Source organism: Marmota marmota, unplaced genomic scaffold (assembly GCF_001458135.2).
Source record: "Marmota marmota marmota unplaced genomic scaffold, marMar, whole genome shotgun sequence".
Lineage (NCBI taxonomy): Eukaryota > Metazoa > Chordata > Mammalia > Rodentia > Sciuridae > Marmota > Marmota marmota.
Window position 1 is genome coordinate 59,324,919 of NW_025999977.1, and position 21,756 is coordinate 59,346,674.

The 21,756-nt window shown below is 60.3% G+C and overlaps 1 long non-coding RNA gene across 1 annotated transcript; it reads right to left on the minus strand.

The window, feature by feature from the left end:
* Window positions 1–11,611: 11,611 nt before the first annotated feature.
* On the minus strand, window positions 11,612–21,472 carry LOC125617291. Its single transcript, XR_007348275.1, has 2 exons — window positions 21,167–21,472; window positions 11,612–14,653 (listed from the first exon to the last, which is right to left on the minus strand). It is a non-coding gene; the product is annotated as an uncharacterized LOC125617291 (long non-coding RNA).
* Between the last annotated feature and the right edge of the window lie 284 nt (window positions 21,473–21,756).

Here is a 21,756-nt window from a genome sequence, read left to right on the forward strand (position 1 = left end):
GACAGAGAGGTGCGGCTTCCGCTTTTCCTTCCTTCTCTGCTTCTGCCTCCTGGTGCCGGGGTGCAGTGCCAACGTGTGCAGGATTGTCTAGACAGGACCTCTCCCCCCAGATGCCGACAGCAGAACCCCCAGGGGTGTAACTGCCCACCGAGCAGCTAGAGCCTCAGGCACAGGGAGGTTAGCTGACAGGAGGGAGGCTGGCAGCAGGGAGCCATGAGAGGGCACCTTCTTAGGGTCACCACGTGGGCCATCTTCCAAGGTATGACACATTCGTTCCTGAGAAAGGGCTCTCTTGACAACCCTGCCAGGGCCGGGGTGGGATTCTCAAAGAGAAACCCAGGTAGGGAGGCCCCAGAGAGGCTGGGTGGGAGGAGACAGGGAGAGGCCTGGAGCTGGGGCGTGGCGGGAGGGGGGGCAGCCTCAGGAGGAGGGCACGCTGTGACGCCCCCTTTCCGACTTGGCCAGGGCAGCAGGCCCAGCACTAAGCTCCCAAACTCCATGGAGAACCACGGGACAGCAACAGCCAGGGGCGCGCAGCACCTCCAGCCCTGCCACGGAATGCAGTGGCCGCAAGAGGGTGATCGTCCAGTGCGGGAAGCCATCGGGGTGGGCCACCTGGGAACCACAAAGGAGCCATTGCCTTGGTCTCAAGGGACAGCCTATCAGGACGCCAGGGACCCTGGTCTCGAGGGACAGCTCCCTCAGGAAAGAGTGTGACAACAGGAAACTCTTCAACATGTTCAGATACCGCACTCCGGCTTTCCAGAAAGTTCTGATGGCACCCATCTGGCCTGTTGTAAACTCCATGGTGTTTTTGTCCCCAGGTCCCCAGCTCCTCTGAACCCTGAGTCACCCTGGCTGCCTTCTCCAGCCCCTAAGACCCCCTCAAACACCCTTCCTTCCTCCTCTTCCAAGGTCTCTGTCAGGGGCACTGACCTGGCCTCTCCAATTTGTGCATGAACACAGAACCCTCTTTAAAAGCCCAGGGAAGGAAGGGGAAAGCTACAAATTTTGGGGGAGGGGGGCAGTATCTGGGACTGAACTCAGGGGCACTCAACCACTGAGCCACATCCCGGCCCTATTTTGTATTTTATTTAGAGACAGGACTCACTGAGTTGCTTAGGGCCTCACCTTTACTGAGGATGGCTTTGAACTCGCAATCCTCCTGCCTCAGCCTCCTGAGCCACTGGGATTACAGGTGTGGGTCACCACACCTGGCGAAAGCTGCAAATATTGTCTGTTTAATTTTGTTCCATTTTAGAGGCTCCAAGACTTAAGAAGGAAGAGGGCCAGCCAAGCCCTCAGCCTCAGGGCCCTTCAGTCCTGCCAAAGGTCCACGGCTGTAGGACCAGAGCAGCTTCCCAGGTGCCGGAGGGGGGGCGGGTGGCTCAGAAGCTCGTGTCAGGCAGGAGACCGAGGGCTGCTAGGAATGGCAAGGTCCTGTGCAGGTGGCGCTGTGAAAGGTGTGTGAGCTGCTGGGCTCCTGTCCTGGCCTCCCTAGCAGGGCCAGTGGATGATGGAGGACCACACACCCCCTTGTCAAGAGCAGAATCTTTTGATCCCAGGTGAGACTGCATGTCACCGAGTCACCGAGCCTTCTGCAGGAGCGGCCCAGGGTCCTCTGACCCCTGGGGACTGCTTTCCTGCCTCTCCTGAGACCACCTTCCCTGGGGGTTCACTGACAACCCTCTCTTCAGAGCACCCATCTGATAAGGATCCCCTCCTCCCACCCCCAGGGAGGCCGGTGCCAGGAGACCAGGGGCATTTTATTTGGGGGAGCCTACTCCTGAGAGGATAAGGAAGGGAGCCTCGAACAAAGGAGGCTCTGGAGGCCATGTGGGGGTGGGCGTGGGGGTGGACCCTCCCCATTCCTTCCCGAGAACTCTGCTCGTTAACTGCGATGGCAGATGGGAAACGCCTGGGCTCCCAAATTCTATTTAAATATCTCGGACTGACTCTGGGGAAGCAGACCGCGCTTCCATCCAGCAGAGGAGTCCACGGCAAATCCCCTTCTCCACGCCTGTGCGCCATTCGAAACGCTGGTGTGTCGAGTGAAGTCCCCGCGGAGTCACGGAGCCAGGGCCTCCCCAAGACAGGCAGAAAGCCTGAGCTTCCTGTGCTCCCAACCAAGGACACAAGGAGGGGTCAGAGCCTGCTGCAGGCCAGGCCAGGCCAGGCCAGGCCCAGTCCTATGGCACGAGCGAGGCTGGAGGCAGGCTGGCCCCGGGGCAGAGGGAGACAGTGTGCCCTGAACTCACGGTAGGCCCCGGGTTCGCCTGGCCTCGTCCTGCAGGGAGCAGGCAGGGGACAGGAGACCTGGCATGGGGGGGTGTCTGATCCTCATGGTGAACGCAGCTCAGCAGATGCCAGTCTGCCAGAAGGACAGGAAGGGCCTCTGAAGGTGACATTGAGCAGGGAAGGGCTCGCTGGCTTGTCCCAGGGACTCTCGGCTCCGGCATCTCACCATGGGCAGGACCCTGCAGGAGCTTTCTGGTGGTCCCGAGGTGGACAGGAGGGAGCCCCAGGGGCCTGGCCTCCTCGATCCTGCTCGGGCTCTCCTTCCAGGGCCTCCACAGGAAGGAAGCCGGAGACAGAGGCGGAGACCGTGCATGCAGCCAGCCTTGCAAGGCTGCCAGCTGCAGGATCGGCTGCCTGGGGGCCCAGACTCAGCTCGGCCCTGTCCTGCCTGGGTCCCTGCTGCCCTCTGAGCAAGTGTGCTGCTGGCCCCACTGGCCTGCGCAGTCCTGGGTCTGCAGGCCACATACTCTGCACCTGTGTCAGAGGCAGGACTGCAGCCCCCCGTGGGCCTATGAGGGGTAACGGGGCACAGGGGTCAGATGCCCGGCTCATGACAAATGCTCCCTCAGGCTGAGCCAGTGTGGCATCCCCTGCCGGCAGCCGACCTCGCCTCAGCTTCCCGGAGGCCATGGGGACTGATCAGCCTGGGCTCCGAGGCACGGCTGGTCAGTGCCCACCAGGGTGGGAGGCCTGATGTCTGTTGAGGGCTCACCCTGGGAAGAGGAGGCCTCTCCGTCTGGTGCCTGCTGCCCTGCAGAGGACTGGCCAGGAGGGACAGCTGTGGACCTCTCATGGCGCTCTTCAAGGTTCCCTCCACGTGACTACAAAGGGCAAATAAATCAGCGTGTGAGAAGACACAGAGGGAGAGGCGGGTCCTGCAGAGAGCAGGCCTTCCCGCAGGCCTCCAGGGTCCCTGGAGGGAGCAGCCTCTCGGTGGGGCCAGGCCAGCCCTCACAGGGCTCCTTTCCAGAAGCAGCGTGGCCTTCCTTTGAAAGACGCTTCAGCTCTCCACAGGGTTCCCTGCCACCTCCCCTCCTGGATGCCCGTGCGGCTGGCAGGCCAATCAGTTGGTCTGGCAGCGCGGCCGTCCAAGACGCAGAGCTCAGCTGACATCTCCGAGAACCGGGAGCTTCGAGCTGGGCACCTGGGTCGGCTCAGTGTGGAGCACAGGCAGGCGCCAGGCGTGCTGTCAGCCGAGCGGTGGAAAGGGACAAGCTGCTGTGTCAAAAGTGACATGCCGGCTTCTGCTGGTCTTGCAAAGATCTCTGCAGAGAAGTGACTGGGGCTGACACTGCGGCAGCGGCTGGTGTCGGGGCTGGATTGAAATTCATCCAGCTCTGCCTTGGCAGGGTGATTTCCAATGCTAATTCTCGGCGAGCCAGGCATGAAATATATTCACAGGCGCTGCTCACGAGGGCCCTTCGGAGCGGCTTGAGGTACCTGTGATGGAAACATCTGTGCCACTTGCTTTGTGCCTTTGGTTCCCTTGGTCTCAATTATGCAGTCAAAGAACCTCTGGGCAGGAGGGGGGGGGGCTTGCCTGTGTCCCCCTTCCCTTCCTGATAAGAGCACGTGCAGGCTGTGCTGAGCAGGGGAGCAGTAGGGAGGGGCTGGCTTTCATCTTCCCAAAGACACAGCCCTGCTCATGCAAATGAGCTGTCTGAGAGCATCCCACTCCTTGAGCGGCATCGCCAGCCATCCTCGCTGCAGGGTGAGCGAGCGAGCGAGCGAGCGCAGGGCGAGGGCTGAGGGCACCTCTGTGAGCAGAAGTAACTGACAGGGCTGCGGGCAGGCAGCAGGGGGCGGTGGGGGCCGGGCAGGGCACTCTGAGCAGGCCCTCCTAGTGCAGTGCGTGGCACGTGTGTGCTTTCCCACGTTGTGCTGCTTTCCCGTGCTGCTCGCTTGGGAGGCCTTGTCTCTGCCTGCAGATCTCTGTCTTTGTTCTCTTGCGGAGAATGTGTGCCAAGCAGGGCGCACCCAGAGGTGACCTGTGGTCCCAGCCTCAGAGAGGAGGCACTGACAAGCCCGGGATCCAGGTCCTCTGAGCTCAGAGGAGAGAGACCCTGCATCGCTCTCGTCCTCTGGGGGCTGCTTGTCTGAGGGCTGACCGCTGACCAGGACTCTCCTGGAGTAGACCCTCGCCGGTCTGTAGATGCTGCCCTGAGCCTGGGCTCTCATGTAGTAGCTAATGGCTTTGCAAGAAGCACCCATCAATTCCTGAGGCTGCCCTACGTGTCCAGTGGTTGTGGGAAGCATAGAAAGTGCCCCACTCAGTTACTCAGAAAGCGAGAGTCCATAAAGTGGCACCAGAGGTGGACCTGGTCACTTGGGGTCTCCTCTCATCCTGGACGAGGGAGCATGGACTCCAGCAGACCTGGTCCCTGGGTTGTGACTGGCCCACCTGTGGAGGGGGAAGGCTGCTGCTTCACCCCAGTGCTCCGGTGGGGTGGGGGCTTGCCAAGCAGAGGTGCGCCCCCGCCTGGTGCGTGCTCCAGCCCCCCACCACCTCCTGCATGCTCTGTGCGTGGTCTGTGCACGGGGGTCTGGGCCTTCTCTCCCCTGCGTCCACTCTCCCTGCACCGGGACCCTGTGCCCTTCTGCACTGTGCCCCTGGGCTGCTCACCTTCTGCTTTCTGACCAGGGCTCATCAGTGGGCAGCCCTGGTAGGGAACAAAGCTCAGAGGCTGCGTTTGTGCCCTTCCCTGTGGGGACCCCAAGCTGCCCTTCAGCCAGGTGCGGCCCTTGGCCCCCTGAGCCAGCTGGTTGTGGCTCTGTCAGAGGCACCCGACTAAGCAGGAGAAGTGACAGAGCCTTCTTCCTGTTCTGGGGGCAGAAGCCGGTCAGCAAGCTGTGGGGCACCATTGCCCTCTGGGGGCTCTTGGGGTGGGGACTTCCCCCTTTCCAGGTCTGAGGACCCCTGTGTTCCTCTGCGTGGGTACCTCTGCTGCCACAGCTGCTGGGGGCTTCAGCTCTCTCTCCCACTCTGCTCTGTCCCCATAAATTTCCTGTCCTGAGTCAAATTCCTTTTTCTCTCTGGGGACCCTGGACTCTTGGAGACACCTCTTCTCTGGACATTACAAGGACCGCTATGTGTCCCTGGCCCAGCTGGTAATCCGAGTGGTCTTCTGCATCTCAAATGATCTCCTATCGCCCTGCAGTCCCCTTTCCACGTCAGGTAGAGGCACAGGTTCCAGGATGGGTGTGGTCACCTCTGGGTGCTGTTCTGTCCACTGCAGCCTCTGCCCTTGCTGCCAAGGGCAGAGCCTCTGGCCTCTGCTGAGGCCATGCTTCCGCCCATGGCCCCTCAGGCCTCCTGAAATGGCGTCTTCTTATCTGAGTTCAGTCCAAGAGTGCCCCCCAATTCCACTGTTTTGTTTCTTTCTCTCCCAGAACTATGGGTGGAGGCAGGCACCTCTGTCCTGCAGTGACCCTGGGAGCTCAGAGGCAGTGCCCACAGGCCAGGCCCAGGGACTGAGTGAGGGGCATCTCTCCCCTTCGCATGGCCCACTCCGCTTGCTCTGAGCCCCAGCACCCCGCGGCAACACCCGGCTGTCCTCAGTCCAGTCTGCACAGCACCGCCCCCACTGCACCCGGAGGCAGGGTCCAGGCCTCTCCGCCATGTCTCCTGTACCACGTGCATGGCGGCCCTGTGGCCGACTCGGGCTGCCAGTGCTTGGACAGGGTGTCTCGGTTCCTCCTGCTTCTTTCTGGCTTGCTGTGTTTTGCTCAAGTTACTATTTACCCACTTGCTGGGGTAATGGGTGTGACCTGGCCATCTTTCTGCAGACCAGAGCTGTGGGAACAGGGCCTGAGACCCACCCCGAGGAGGGGGCGCAGGCAGGGACCCAGGCTGGTGGGTTGCCTTGACATCCCAGAAGCCGCCGGTACCGCTGGGCCTGTCCCCATGGGCCATTCTCCCTCCTTCTCCTCCCCAGGGCCCTGGAGTTCTCTGGACACCACCTCCGATTTCAGAGAACTCGGCAGCCTGCTAAGGGGTCAGCAGTGGGTGGCCAATAAGGGGAAGCTTGGCACCAAAACGGAGAGGGAGGAGGGGGAATTCTCAGCAGAGACGGGGCAAGGGATCTCTGCCCCGAGGGGACGTGACCGCTGGGGGCCTGTACCCGTCCCAGGCGACACAGCCCCCTGTGTCCACTCTGTCCCTCTGCCCTGCAGGTCAGTCTCTCAGGTGCACCCCGCAGGTGCTGACTCTGGCTTCCACTCTGGCCGCCAGCCTTGCGGTTCCCAACTCCTTTCACGCTCAGACCCACAAACCAAGGAAAAGAGCCCAACGTGCCCGAGGCTGACGTCTGTGCTGGGCTGTGCAGAGGCCACCCTGGACACGATTTTCCTCCTTGGGCCTGAGCCTGGCAGCCCCTGATCTGTCACCTGGAGAGGCCTGTCCCTGCTTGGGAGGGACAGCCCAGCTTGGGCCATCCCACATGAAGGTTGCTCGAGACCGCGCCTGGCGGGGGACCTACCAGGCCGTGCAGCTCAGGAGCTCTCCTGGGGACGGCTGCTCACAGGAGAAGCAGACACGCAGGTCGGGGAGCGGCCGGGACACTGGCAGCCTGCTCCTCCTGACTGCCCAGGGGACACTGCCAGGAAGCGCCCTGACCCTAGGAGCAGCCAGGGTGGGTCCTGTCCAGAGCTAACCCTGAGCACAGGTTTGTAGGCAATCAGTGTATGTGTGTGTGTGTGTGTGTGTGTGTGTGTGTGTGTGTGTGATATGTGTTGTATGTGGTGTGTGTGATATATTGTATGTATGTGTGTGTTGTGTGTGTTATATGGTATATGGTGTGTGTGTATATAGTAGGTGGTGTGTACTGTGTGTTGTATGTATGTATGTGAGATGTGTTGTATGTATGTTGTATGTATGTGTGTGTTGTGTGGTATGTGTTGTGTTGTATGTTTGTGTGTATGTGATGTGTTCTATGTATGGTGTGTGTTGTATTGTGTGCTGTGTGGTGTATGATGTGTGTCTGGTGTGTGCTGTGTGGCATGTGTAATGTGTTGTATGCATGTGAGTATGTGTATGCTGTGTGGTGTGTGTCTGATATATGCTGTGTGCTGTGTGCTGTGTGCTGTGTGCAGTGTGCAGTGTGCTATGTGATGTGTTGTATGCATGTGTGTATATGTGTGCTGTATGCTGTGGGCTGTGTGCTGTGTGCTGCTGCTGTCTACTGCGTGCTGCGTGCTGTGTGCTGTGTGCTGTGTGCTGTGTGATGTGTTTTATGCATGTGTGTATATGTGTGCTGTGTGCTGGGTGCTGTGGGCTGTGTGCTGCGTGCTGTGTGCTGCGTGCTGTGTGCTGCGTGCTGCGGGCTATGTGCTGTTGAGGATGCAGCCCGGGGCCTGCCATTGCTCTGTGCCCTCTGGGAAGGAGGGTGTGGGTTGTCTCTGGCAGCTGGGGAGAGGCCACCCGTCAGTTCCAAGATGCACGAGTTCTCTTCCACAGGTGAACGCATGGCATGCCTCATTCAGCAGGGCCACCATTCGAGGTGGCCACTGAGGTCCCTCCATGGTGGCATGGCAGGGAAGGATGCCACCGCACACCTCACTGTGCGCAGGGGCTGGGGCTGTGGAGGGGCAGACAGGTCGCCGCTGACCTTCCCTGCTGGGTCGTGGCTGCGTGACACACCTGAGGTAGCAGGGGCACGAGTTCCCTTCCACAGGTGAACGCACGGCCTGGTTCTTCGTGAGGAAACAGCGCTGTTGCCGGCCAGCCCCGCCAGGCCAGGGAGTGCCAGCGGTGAGGTGGGCAGCAAGGAGAGAGGTGCGGCTAGGGTCTTTCAGGTGGAGGGAGGGTGACAGCACAGAGCACTGCCTCAGGCAGCTCTCAGCCGGTAGAGCACCTGACAGACACCTGCAGTCCCTGGAGGTCCCAGGGAGAGGCTGGGAGAGTCCAGTCTGGGCGGCAGGGAGAAGCTTCATGTGCTTGGCATCTGGGGGGCTTCTGCGTCTCCCACTGTCCAGGACACGCCCCAGTCGCAGAGGGAGGAGCAGAGTCAGTCCTCAGCCCATCTGATCCAGCTCCAGTGTTTACTGCCCACTCACCACCCCGGGGCCCCTTCAGCATGGGCCAGCTCCCGCAGGCAGAAGAGGGTGCTGGATAGAGGGGGTCACTGTGGGCTCAGGCCCCCTGTGGGTTCCCAGGATGTGGAGAGCCTGAAGAGGAAAGAAGGGGTGCTTTGACCCCAAGTCAGCTCTAGTTAAAGTGGGTAATTTTGAGACATTTATGGGCTTCTAAAAAGGTGGCACCTGCTGAGTGCGGCATGCCTTGAGGTCACCTGGGGGAAAGAGCGTGCCCTCTTAGAACGGATGGCTACCTCACCAGTGTAGCCCTGGGGTCAGCCGATGCCTTTCAGGGGAGTCTGCTGAGCCCCGATTTAGCCGGCTGTTAAGAGGCCCACGCAGGCCCCTGCACCGTGTGCGTGCCGCGAGCTCCGGTGTGTGAACCCGCCGGCAGCTGTGCTGGAGGAAGCCCCGGGCCTCGCTTGGGTCCTGCCACTGTCAGCAGGTGGACAGGGCTGCTGGAGCCGTGGTGTCCCTCTCCTGGCACCCTCGCCCATCCTGCTCTTGCCCAGGGATGGTCCTGTTCCCAGGGCCAGGAGGTCAGAGGACACGGGACGGCTCCAAGTGCGGCTGCAGATGCGTTCCTCTCCCAGCCCCCCTGGCTGTGCAGCTTCCCTTCGGCATTTAATAATGCAGACGGAGGCTCTCGCCCTATGAATTATTAACCGTCCTTCCTGCACGTCTAAGGACAGCACGGAGATGAGCTCGCAGGCGGACGGGGGGCTTGAGAGCGCCGCGGAACCCGCCCTCCTCCATGCTTCTGCTCAGGGCCTGCTGGGTGGCACTCCCCGTGTCTCCTCAGACTGGGTGGCCTGTGGCTGCCTCCTTCCATTCCGCCTGTGTGTTGGTGTGCCCAGTGCCAGAGAGGCGAAGGCCCAAGTGCACAGGAAGGGCGCTCCAGAGGGGATAGTGAGGCTGGCTCCTTGGAAGGGCCCCTCTGGAGCCTGCCTGTTTACTCTGCAGAAGGTAAGGCCCCATGTGGCCCAGAGTGTGACTCCCTGTCAACTGTGGGGTGGGAACCACTGTCTCTGCAGAGTTGGTGTCCAGGGCCTTTGCATGTGCACATTGCTAGCCCAGCAGCCCTCCTGTGCTCTCTGGACTGCTGCAGTGGCCAGGCAGGTGCTGTGGGGTGCCGCAGCCCGTCCCCGAGCTCTGCCTGTGCCTGGCACTGGGCTCATTGCAGTCAGAACTGCAGAGAGGGTGAAGGCTGGTGGCGCCACCTGGCCTGGACAGCCAGACTCCTTCCTGCTGTTGGTGCTCCCGTGTCCTCACAGAGGCGTCCTGGCCTTGGAGAGTAGACTTTAATAATGAAGGGGAGAAAAAGAAAAAAAAGAATGTTTTGCCTCGGTTGCAGTCTGACTTGAGGTGGGAGGTCACCGACGTGGCCCTCAATGAGGGGCTGCCCTGGGGGAGGGGCTCTCAGGCCAAGGAAGCAGGGGCTGGGGCTGGAGGTCTGAGACCTTGGCGGCTGCAGTCACTGTGAGGCGGGAAGGCCAGTGAGCCTGGCCCTGGAGGAGAGGGTAGAGCTGCCACTTGAGGTCCCCGCATTCTTGTGTGAATCTCTGCCACCGCATCAGGGAACTGAAGGCCACCATGAAGTGGCACCCTCCTCCACAGAAGCCTTCACTGGGCTGCTCCAGAAATCTCCGCCATGGCTGACGGAGGACTCTCAGCAAAAGAGTCTCTGCAAAAGAGTTCCATGTAGACAAACTGCCTATTTTCGTGTCGCCCTGTTTCACTTGGCCACTGGCCGGGAAGAAATGGGCACTCTGGGTGCTGGACACCCCCTTACTAGTTTTTCACAAACGTGTGTCCAGTTCAGTAGTTTGTGCAAACCAGGCCTCTGGCCTTGAGCTGGGCTCCACAGAGATGTCTGATTTCCAAGATAAGAGAAGTCACAACTGGGCCCCATGGTAACAGCTGGCAGGGGAGGACAGAGAGGGGAGAAGAAGCTCCCCCCTTCTCGGGTGCCCTTGAAGGGTTAACTTGCCCAGAACAGTGAAGGAAAAAGCTGCTTTATGTGAACTTCTGCAGACTGGGACCTTGTGAGCCCCTCCCCTTACAGGTTGGGTATAAAACTCTGAAACTCCCTGAACTCGGGGTTCAGGGGATTGATTACAGCAGAAGCTGTGCCCCCTGAGCCTGGCTGCAGCCACATAAAACTGTCTCCTGCTGTCTTCGGTGTCTTGCCTCGTCTGTCCCTGCAACAATCAGGGACATAGGGACAGGCCAGCACAGCACCTCCCCACGGCCATACAACACAGCCAGAGAAAGAGGGCCATGGCCACCCAAAAGTGACAACCCAGAACTGTCCCACAACACAACACAGCACAGCCACGGCACAGCTGCCGACCCTTGTGCACGTGGAGGGCCGGCTCCAGGACCGGGTGCTGGGCGGGGAGTAGGCCCTGTGTGAACCTGCAAGGAGACCCCCACGCTGGGAGAGGGTGCCTGTGGCCTTTCCCGTGGAGTCGGGTCTGTGCCCTGGCACCTGGAGGCAAGCTGGGCGGCCGAGGGCTCGGGCCCCACTCTGCGGTGCCGGGCTTGCTCCGAGCTGAGGGCTGGAAGGTTCCCTCGCGAAGCCCCACTACCCGCATTAGCTGTTTCCATCGTCCTGCCTCACTGGCCCTAGGGCCCATCACGGAGTGCACATCTGCCCAGGCCTCGGCCTGGCCCCTGGGCTTGCCTCTGCTGCAGACCCGGCTGCGGAGCTGCTGCAGGAGACAGTGCTGCGTCCTTCCCTGGCCTGCACCTGGTCTCTGTTATCCTCCAAGAGCCCCGAGGGGGACCCGGCATCTCCCAACACATGGAGGGGGACTGATGGCGTGTTCCCCCGCCTTATCTCACTCTCCACCTCCCCACTGTGGCCATGTGAGGAGGGCGTTTCCCCTCTCCTGACAGAGGGCAGGGAGATGCTGGCCTGTGCCTGGCTCCTCATGGTCGCATGTGCACACCAGGGTCTCCCAGTGGCTCCCAGCAGCGCCCGAGCTTTGTGCTGGTGGAGGCCCCTTATCACTCTGCTCTCTGTCCAGTTCATGTTAATCACACAGGAATACTATTGCTTAACTGGCCATTTCCCTAACATAGACCCTGCATCGTTTCTGTTTTGTGATGTAATTAGTCTGTGATAACCCTGATTGACATATTTGTATCCTTGTTTCAGATTATCTAATTAAGGAAGGCTCCCCAAAATTCCTAGTTACCTATAATTCTCCAGAAAAAGAAACTACTTTACTTCAAATTGTATCAGCCCAGCAGTGTCTGAGAACGACTTTATTGCTACACTCTTGTTAGCTCATCCCTGAACTTGATCGACAGTGGCGAAACCCAGTTTCTTCCCGTGGCCTTCACTACCCTGGCCTGGGGCCTGGGACCTCAGGCGCAGTGTCCTGTGCCACTTCTGTTCCCTTCCCAGGACATCCCCTGCTCCTGGCGGGACTGCCATGGATCCTCAGTCTCTGTGGCCAGGAGGGGATGGAGTGGTCCTGCTGCTCCATGCCTGACCCCCAGGGGCTGACCCTCAGCAGATATGGCAAGTGCATCCTGGATCCCGAGGTCCCCCCAGAGTCTTTGACCTCCTACCTGTTGCCAGTCTCTGACACAAGGGTTTGGCAGATTCCAGACGCCCCAGGTGGCTCCTTCTTGAATCTCCCCGGGAAGCTTGGCCGTGACCTGGTCCCATGGCTGTGCCACGTCCCCCACTCCCTGGGAGGTTTTGGACTGGAGACCTGAGTCCTGTTGGCTGTTCTAGCAGCTCCCCTGGGCTCATGGGCGGTGCTGGCTGTGCCACTGGCTGAGTCACTCGACTGCAGGATGAAGTCTTATCTGCTAGCTTCCCTGGGGCAGGCATGGGTCACATGACTGTCCCAACAGGTGGGCACAGTTGACCTGCCGTTGGTATGAGAGTGCATCCAGGTTCCCCCAAACCCTGCTTCCTCTCAATCCAACAGAGCATCTCCCCTCGAGGCAACGCGTCTGAACATGCAGGGTCTTCTGGCTAGCCCCGTGGGCTGAGCTTCAGTAGCCATTTGAAACCACGTCCAAGGAAGGGAGGTCTGAGCTGGAGGTAAGGGAGGGGTTCAGATAGCAGAAAGCGTGCTACAAAAGCCCTTATTTGCTGAGTAGGGCTTTGGTGGCTGGCCCAGTGAGCACAGCTCTGTCACCAGAGGAGCCAATGCAGGGGACCAGGGCAGACACAGGAAGGCGTGTGAAGTCCCGGCCGGCCAGGCAGCTGCAAAGGCCACAGGATCTTCCAGAGCCTTCTGTGCCAGGGCTCACTCTTTGGGAGAGGTGCCAGCGGATACACTCCGGGCCGTCCTTTCTAAGAGCCGGGTGAGGCCCGTCTACGGAGGTGGCCGTGAGCTAGTGTGCTGAACTCGTCTCCCCGTTTGTGAGAAGGAAAGAAGCCCGTGGAGCCTTTACTCTTGTCCTTGACAATAATAGAATTCCTCAATGATCCCTAGGTCGCGGGGACAAGCTCCTCTCCCTGCCTTCTGATGGCCACGTGGATTCTCTCGCTCACTGGCACCGTGTCCAGGCCTGGCGGACTTTAGCTTGGACACAGGCTGTTGAATATGACACGCAGTTCCCCAGTGCAGGAGGAACTGGTCACCATGGGGCCAGGTCGGCCTCCTCAAGGGCTCAGGTTCCTGGAACCCACCATCACCTTTCCCTGGCCACACGGCTGTCCCTCCTGCACCACCGGACGAAGTGACTTCTCAAGTGGCTTCTCCCACCCTCGGTTTGTCCTGCGTCCTCTGCACCCCTCACCTGCACCAGGCACTCACCCCACTCTCGCAGTGACCTGCTGCCCTCAGCGGCTAGGAAGGCTTTGCCTTCTGCTGGACAACTATGGGGGCAGCCTCCTTGCCCCCCACCACAGACAGAGCCCAGAGAGGCCTTCGTGGGGCCACCTCTGCTCAGGTTGTCAGCTGGGCTGGAGCCTCTGTGGGCAGGCTGGCCTGCACCCACGCCCGGCGCCCAGGCAGGGGCTTTGGATCTGTGTGGGTGGCCAGGCCAGGCACTCCGGCTCCAGGAGTCTCGGGCCCTGGAGGTCTCCACAGTGGCCATTTCCAGGACCCTGACCTGGCAGGAGATGGCCATGCCTGTGGAGGAGTGCCCTGGCCCAGGACAGTGCAGAGGGCTCAACCCCAAGTCGTGGACATGCCACCCAGGGTCCAGGCAGTCTCGCCCTGCAGCTCCCCCCGGCTGAGAAGCCAGGTCACGAGATGGCAGCAGGAGGCTCTGCGGTAATCCCAGGTCCCACGTGCCCTTGCTGCAGTGGGTTCTGGATCCCTGATAGGACCTCGAGGAGCCCTGGGTAACGTCCCTGTCCAGGGAGGGGCTGAGTCCGTGCATGGGACCCAGCTGGACAGCAACCACCAAGAGGGATTGAATAAGGAGTCTGCCCACACCCAGCTTCCAGAGGGCCCTGGGAGCCCCGGAGTCGAGTGCCAATTAGGCGATGGGTGGGAGGTCAGGGAGCTGGCAGCCCTGGTTAATGGGAGGTGAGGGATCGTCGTCACACCTGAGGCAGAAGTGCCTGGGGCAAACCGGAGGGAAAGGCTGGCGGGATAATCAGGAAGAGCAGGTGGTGCGCTCCTCGCCCAGTGGGAAGGGGTCCCTGGGGAGCCGCGGAAGCTGGAAGGACAGACAGGTGAAGGCATAACGGTCTCCAGGGACCAATTGGGCCCTGCAAAGGCGCGACCTAGGTCTAATGCCTCTCCTGCCTCTGCCTTAACGATGAGACACACCTCCAGGGGAGGCAGGAGATGAGGCCCAGAGCTGCAAGTGGGAGGTCGCGTTGCAAGGGTGCCCAGGTCCCGCTCAGCCTCTCCTACTCTGCTGACCCCACCATGTTCAGGGATTCCGCCTGCCACGTACTGGCTCCAACTTCAACATAGCCCCCCCACCCCATTTTTTACTGCACGGTGTTCTTTCGAAGGGACAAGGCACTTAGACTTGACCATGGAGACGAGCATGGGTGGCTACAGGGCACAGCTACAGGCGTGAGCCCTGGTGGCTGCACAGGCTGGAACGTGGGCTGGTCTCCGTCTACGTGGAGGCAGAGGGAGGAGGCAGTGCCCCATGGCAAGCTGGGAGAAGGACGGACGGCGGCTCTGAAGTGGGATGGACAGCTTTGGCGTCCCTCGGCCTCCGTCACACAGTGTGGGCACAGGCTGAGGTCCACGGGCCAGTGATGCTGGGCGGGGCTTTCACACAGGGAGGAACCGGGCAGGGACGCTGCTGTCCCGTGTCTGGACTTCTGGGCCAGGCTCTGTTACTGGAAGTGAATCACCAGAATTTAGTGGTTTCAAGCAACACAAGCTTGTTGTCTCCTGGCCCCTGTGGGGCAGGAGTCCAGGATGGGCCAGCTGGGGTGTGGCTCAGGGTCTCACAGCTAGCACTGGGATGTACCTAGTCGCACCTCAACCAAGCGCCAGCCGAGCAGGCCCACTAACCAGATCGCTCGATGTTGGTGGAATCTATTCCCTTTGGTTGCACAGACACTCGCCCAGCTTCTTGCTGACTGTCTGCTGGAGGCCACCTCAGTGCCTGGAGGTCACCTTCAGCTGCAGAAGGTCATTCATAGTTCCTTGCTTTAGAGGCGCTCCCACCAAGACCTCCCGCTGCATCCAGCCAACAGGGAGGGAGAGTCTTGCAGGAGAGGCTGCAGGGGAGGTGGAGTCTAGGCAGTGCAGGGACCCAGGGGTGTGGACTCTCACTGCAGGCGGGCAGTGCGGGGACCCAGGGGTGTGGACTCTCACTGCAGGTGGGCAGTGCGGGGACCCAGGGGTGTGGACTCTCACTGCAGGTGGGCAGTGCGGGGACCCAGGGGTGTGGACTCTCACTGCAGGTGGGCAGTGCGGGGACCCAGGGGTGTGGACTCTCACTGCAGGTGGGCAGTGCGGGGACCCAGGGGTGTGGACTCTCACTGCAGGTGGGCAGTGCGGGGACCCAGGGGTGTGGACTCTCACTGCAGGTGGGCAGTGCGGGGACCCAGGGGTGTGGACTCTCACTGCAGGTGGGCAGTGCGGGGACCCAGGGGTGTGGACTCTCACTGCAGGTGGGCAGTGCGGGGACCCAGGGGTGTGGACTCTCACTGCAGGTGGGCAGTGCGGGGACCCAGGGGTGTGGACTCTCACTGCAGGTGGGCAGTGCGGGGACCCAGGGGTGTGGACTCTCACTGCAGGTGGGCAGTGCGGGGACCCAGGGGTGTGGACTCTCACTGCAGGTGGGCAGTGCGGGGACCCAGGGGTGTGGACTCTCACTGCAGGTGGGCAGTGCGGGGACCCAGGGGTGTGGACTCTCACTGCAGGTGGGCAGTGCGGGGACCCAGGGGTGTGGACTCTCACTGCAGGTGGGCAGTGCGGGGACCCAGGGGTGTGGACTCTCACTGCAGGTGGGCAGTGCGGGGACCCAGGGGTGTGGACTCTCACTGCAGGTGGGCAGTGCGGGGACCCAGGGGTGTGGACTCTCACTGCAGGTGGGCAGTGCGGGGACCCAGGGGTGTGGACTCTCACTGCAGGTGGGCAGTGCGGGGACCCAGGGGTGTGGACTCTCACTGCTGGCACAGGCTGGCACTGAGGTGAGCTCCGGGTTCTGTCCAGACACAAATCAGCAGGTATTCCACAGGTGAGCGCGTCAGGCAGTGTGCTGCGGGGGCCTGCTGTGGTTCAGGTCTGGAGGGTGCCCCAAGGACCCAGTGTTGAAAGTTTGTCCCCGGGAGGCGCTGTTTGGTGGAGCCTTCAGGAGGCAGAGCCTAGTGACAGGTCTTAGTTCTGGGGGACATGCTCCTGAAGGGCACAGTGGGACCCAGACCCCTCTCTCTCCCTCCTGACCATAAGGTGGGCATCGTTGCTCTGCCATTCACTCCCACTGTGAAGTGCTGCTGGCCACAGCCAAGGGCAAGCCACAGACGGAGACGGCACAGGCTGAACCCTCAGAGGTGAAAAGACTCTGCTTTTCAAGTCGGTTATCTCAGGGTTTGTGTTGCAGTAGCAGAAAGCTGACTTGTGCAGGGCCCACCTACTGTCCAGGCACAAGTCACAACAAGACCTCCCTCTTCCAGGAGGCGCAACGGGAGGCGCACTCAGGCATCCAAATCCCACGGCTGTATTTTGAGTTGCTATATTTTAGGATTTGTAATTTTGGAGAGGTTTTATTAAAAAAAAATTAGTCTAACAGTTTATCCTTTCTAATGCCTTTAGTTTTATTTACTAAAATTGTCCGATAGTATTTTCGTCCACTCGGTTAAGACACTTTCAGGAAGAGAAGTCTCCCCCTACAAGCTCCTGAGCAGTGAGGGGAGGCAGGCATTCAGGAGCTCTGGCTTTGTCCTCCCCAAGAACCTGCCTTCATCTATCTGGGGGGGAGGTGCACATGGAAGAAGGAGAGGCTGGGGGCGGAGTGGCCTGGGGAGGGTGGGATGGACGTCCACTGTGCAGAGCGCAGAATCTGTGCTGACTGACTGTCAGACATTCAGGGCCGGTGCACCAGGTGAGTATAAAACCAGCTAGTCCCTCCTGCACACCTGCCCTTACAGCCAGCCCCGCTCTGTGCTCACCCTGGCTCCTGCCTTTGCCAAGGTCAGATGCCACCTGGCCTCCCACAGAGCCCTTCCCACAGCTTCTTCATGTGCTTCTGTCCCCCACCTGAGCCAGTCAGGCCCTTCCCAGTGCTCACACCCTCCCCTCCTGGCAGGACTGTCCACCCTCCACCACCCACCCACCGAGTCCTCAGCCGTCCCTCCTGCCTTCCTCCCCATTGTTCCATTTCCAGTTTCAGCTAAGCCTGCTGATACCCTCCATGGAGCCTTGGCCCTGCCCGACCCCTGCCGGCACTTGATGTAAGGTGACCTTGAAACGTCCTCTCCTGCCATCATCTCCGCAGCCTCGGCTTTGCTCCTCCCTGGGCTGGCTCTGCTCCACTTTCCCTGCAGCTGCCCCTCCTCGCTGGCCTCCACGCGGGCCCACCCTGGTCTCTGGTGAATCTGTAGTCTATACACACTTCCCACACGATCAGACATCGGGTTGCTCCTGAGTGTGCCAGTGTGAAACCTCCTGTGCATATACCTCTGCGTTTGCCCCTCTGGTTTTCTCTCAGGAGATGTCTGTACATCGCCTGGTCCTTTCCGGCCCTGCCCGTGGCTCCTCCTCCTCGTAGGCAGCCTCCTCCTGCAGAGCCTCCCCAACCCCAGCTGGAGACCGCCTTCTCTCCTCTGATCTTCCTCCCTTCCTCCAAGACTCTCATGCCACCTGTCACTTCCAACCTCATGTTATGTAATTGCCAGCCACGTGGCTTCTCAGGGGCAGCCATGTGTCTCTCTGTGGTCCCCCGTGAGGTCCAGTCAGGCACCACAGCGTGAGGCCCTCTGCCCTTCAGCCCCAAGGCCAGTGCCTGCCCCATCGGACCCTGTTCCATCCACCTGAGGTCTGATGCAGTGATCGCCCGGGGCATGTGCAGAATCGCCCATGTGCTGTCCGGGGTGGCACAAGGATCCAGTGAAGGCAGCACAGCAAACAGCTGGAAGGGTGGTCTGAGGGGGACTTCCTCAGGGCAGGAGAAAGATCCAGCTAAAGGAAGCAAATAAACGGCCCCAAAGGAGCAGGCAGTGGCCATTGCCGTAGCTTCCTGCTGCTGTCTGACCTCAGCCACAGAGTAAGGGTGCCCGGCGTGCCTGTGTGTGGGAAGAAAGGTGTCCTGCAAGCAGCTCCCTGGAATCCCTTCCCAAACCTCCTGCAGACCCGGCATCTCCTCCTGTGCCCTGAGGTGGGTGGTGTCCAGGCTTCAGATGTGGAGATTTCAGAGCCTTAACCTGAGAAGCATTAGAAATCATCCAGATTTTTAGGGTGAGAATTATTTTTATCCCTGTGGATTTAGATTCAAAGCTGAACTTTCAAATTAAATGGATCTTGGGTGAAACAGCTCACAGATAGCACAGTGTCTCTGAGCCCAGGCACACACCCATGTCCAGATGCTCCTCCCTGGGGGGACCCAGGGACACAATGCTCATGCTGTCAGCGCGGTCCCTGCGAGGCTGCAGTCCCCTCGTTCTCTTCCCGAGTGCACTGAGGCAGGTCTGAGGTGGCCTCCCTTTCCGTCCCCTCCCACTGTGACCATCTGGGAGACAACATCAGCATGGAGATGCTTCCAGAGAGGGTAGCAGCAGCTGATTTAAGTGAGGACTCCCCAGTCTTTGATTTTTTGAGGTCGCTGATGAGGATGTGAAAATTCAAAGACATGATCTCTATTTTACATTCCCAAATTTATCGCCGAGGTAGCAGCGTGTTGATGGGCCTGTCTCCTTGTGGACCTCCAGAAATGGATTTCCTGACATTTAGCTCTTAAAAAAAAGGTCTATGTGTTGCCTGTCAAAAGGAGGGTTATTTATATGTCCTGAGATTCACAGGTTCTCTCAGCTAATCTCCACGAATATTACTTGATGGGCCATTAGAGGCAAGATTTACTTGATATTTGTCCTTTTTCTAGGTCTGCACACTTATTTAGAACAGCATCCTGGACTCCGTACTGAGGAAGGCTGTAGGCCCAGCCGTCCTGTGCCTGGGCTGCTGCCAAGCATTGATTGTTCAAAGATAATAGCCTCCTCAGAAGCACTGTGGGCAGGGGAAGAAGCTCTGCTAGGTTAAAAATGAATAAGCAGACTGCTGGCCCTCTGCCGAGAAGAGACGGGTAAACAGCCAGGCAGATGGGACTGCAGGCCGGTCCAGAGATGCTGTGTCTTGCAGCGTACAAAGAGATGGGCACGTCTCAGCACTGTCTGTCCCCACCGCTGGGCAGGGGCTTGTGAGGGCATCTGCCCTCTTTGATGACGTGGAGTGTGGGGGCTGAGGTGGCCCCCAAGTCCTAGGCCAAGTGAGATGTTGGCATCTGAAGTGATTTCCCACCTCTCAGGGGACCATGGGGCGGGGTCCACTTCAGGCAGCTGGCACACGGAAATGAGAAGTCAGGCTGCACACCAACAGAACCTGCATGATGCTGTCTGGGAGGTCGAGGTCCAAGCCTGTCCCCTCAGCCAGCCCTCCAGTTCTCGGCACTCAGTCCCCCCCACCCCGCTAGAAAATGGAGGTGCGGGGCAGGTCGTTCTCCCAGCCGACCTCTGATCACCTCCTGAGCATCAAGGTGACCAGGTGGGATGCCGTGATCTCTGGGCAGGGAGGGCAAGAGGCTCTGCGAGGGGAGAGCTCCCCGTGGGTCACTCTGCGAAGGTGAGATGTTGCTTCAGGGCAGGGGACCTGGGCCCTGGGTTTCCACCGCCCAGGTGAGTCCACCCCTCTCATGTGGAAATCGGGAGCAAACCGCACTCCTCCAGGACTCCTCCCCTCCTGCCCGCCCTGCGGGTGCCCAGCCCCCCTCCCACTGTGCCTCTGTGCCCTTGATTTGCGAATATGTGTCCCTCCAAGATTCACAGGTTGGGACTAGCCCTAGGTGCTGGTGTTAGACAGTGAGGCCTCCAGGAGTGGACAGGTCTGAGGGCTCTGCTCATCAACGGGATTCGTCAAAGGCCCCGGGGACTAGTGAGACCCTTGGCCTTCTGTCCCTCATCGCTTGAGGCCACAGCATAGCACCCTCTGGGAGGCAGCGCTCTCAGGTGTGAACCGGTGGCACTTGAAGGTGGCACTGGACCTTCCACTTCTAGGCCCCAGCACTGGGAGAGACGTGCCTCTCTTGGTTATGAGTCACGGCACTTTGTCCTAGCAGCCCACCCTCACTGCACCACCCCTGCCACGCATCCCCCGACTTGGATGGGGGTCGCCTGCGTCCTGGGTGGCTTCCTGGTGCTCAGCTCCCCAGCCCCTTGATCTGCCAGGAACACCAGGCTACCAATGCAGACACGTCTTTCTTCTGTCCTTCTCTGGCCAGATCACCTTCCCCTTCTGGGAATTATTGCTCCTCGAACACCCACTGGACTCCCCTGCCGTCCGTCTAGAACTCTCCAGCAAAGCCACGGTCCAGGGCAAACCCAATTTCCTCTCCACACTTAGCCTGCAGCCATTCAGCTAATTACTCCTGGGGAAGCGTGCAACATGCTGGCTTGCCCGCCTTTCGATTCAGAGAAGGGTCGGACGAGAGTGGCCCTGCAGGCCTCTCAAACCTCCTGGATCCGGTCACATGCCTTCCAGACCAGCGGCCCTCACCTCCCTCGAACCCCACATCACCTCCTTCTCCCAACTCTGCCGATGACCTTGCTGCCCAAGTCACTGCAGTAGAGGTCTGCAAGCCCCACCCACCACACTTGCCCCCTGCCAGCGGCTGCACCCACGCCCTCACCCTGCTGCCTGCGGGTGCCCCACTGCAGATGGATGTCCCTGTGCCCGGCCAGAGCCAGCACCTCCCCTGTCACCAGCCCCATCCCCTCCCACCTGCTGAAGCTGTCCCTGCAGGTCCCTCTTGCTCCTGGATCCCCGTTTCCCTACGCTAAGCCAGCGCTCGACCTGCCTCTCCTCCGCCTGCTGCTCCGCTGACCTGCATTCTTGGCAAGGGCACCTTCGAGTCCTCTTAGGAACCCCAGTCCTCTGCCCCCACCGGCCATGTGGTGTGCCACTGCGGTGCTCCTCTGGGGCCCCGTCAGCACCTGGGTGGCACAGACGTGCCGCTCAGAGGACACCAGGCCCCCTGGGCGCCCTCGCGCCCACAGCCCTTCCACAGCCCCCAGCAGTTCTGCTGCATCTTGAAGGCCCGTACGCTCTGGGCCTCAGCTCTGAGCTCAGCACCCCCTTTATTTACGTGAAGTCTCTGATGAAGCTGCTCCCCACGACCTCCAGCTCACACTCACCTTTGAACTCCTTTCCAACTGGGTGTCCAACACCCCTTCTGCGTGGCGGGCGTGGCGGGCTCCCCAAGCCAGCGCAGGCGTCTGGTGCTCCGGGGAAGTTCTTCTCCCACAGCCTCCCCTCCTCAGGTGGAGACCTCCTCAGGGGAAAACCAGGGCCCATCTCGAGTCCTCTCTTAGCCGCACGTGCCAGGGATACGCTGGCCCATCGCCAGGCATGGCGGGAATCCCGTCCCTCTCTCCCTCCTCCACTCCAGCCTGGTGGGAGCCACTGTCCACTCTCAGCTGTGCTATGGCAACGGCCTAAGTGGCCTCTGGCCACTCCCTCACCTTGGGCAGCCTGTTCTGACTGGCATTCAGTCCTCTCTTGAGAAGGCGGGGCAGCCCGGGCTGGGGCTCAGTGGCGGAGCACTTGCCTACCATGTGTGAGGTACCGGGTTCAAATCTCAGCCCCACATATAAGTAATAAATGAATAGAATAAAGGTCAGCAACTGAAAACAATATGAAAACAGTTGGGGTGGGGGACATAGCTCAGTGTAGAGTGCTTGACTCACAGGGCAAGGCCCTAGTTCAGTTCCCAGCCTCGCCAAAA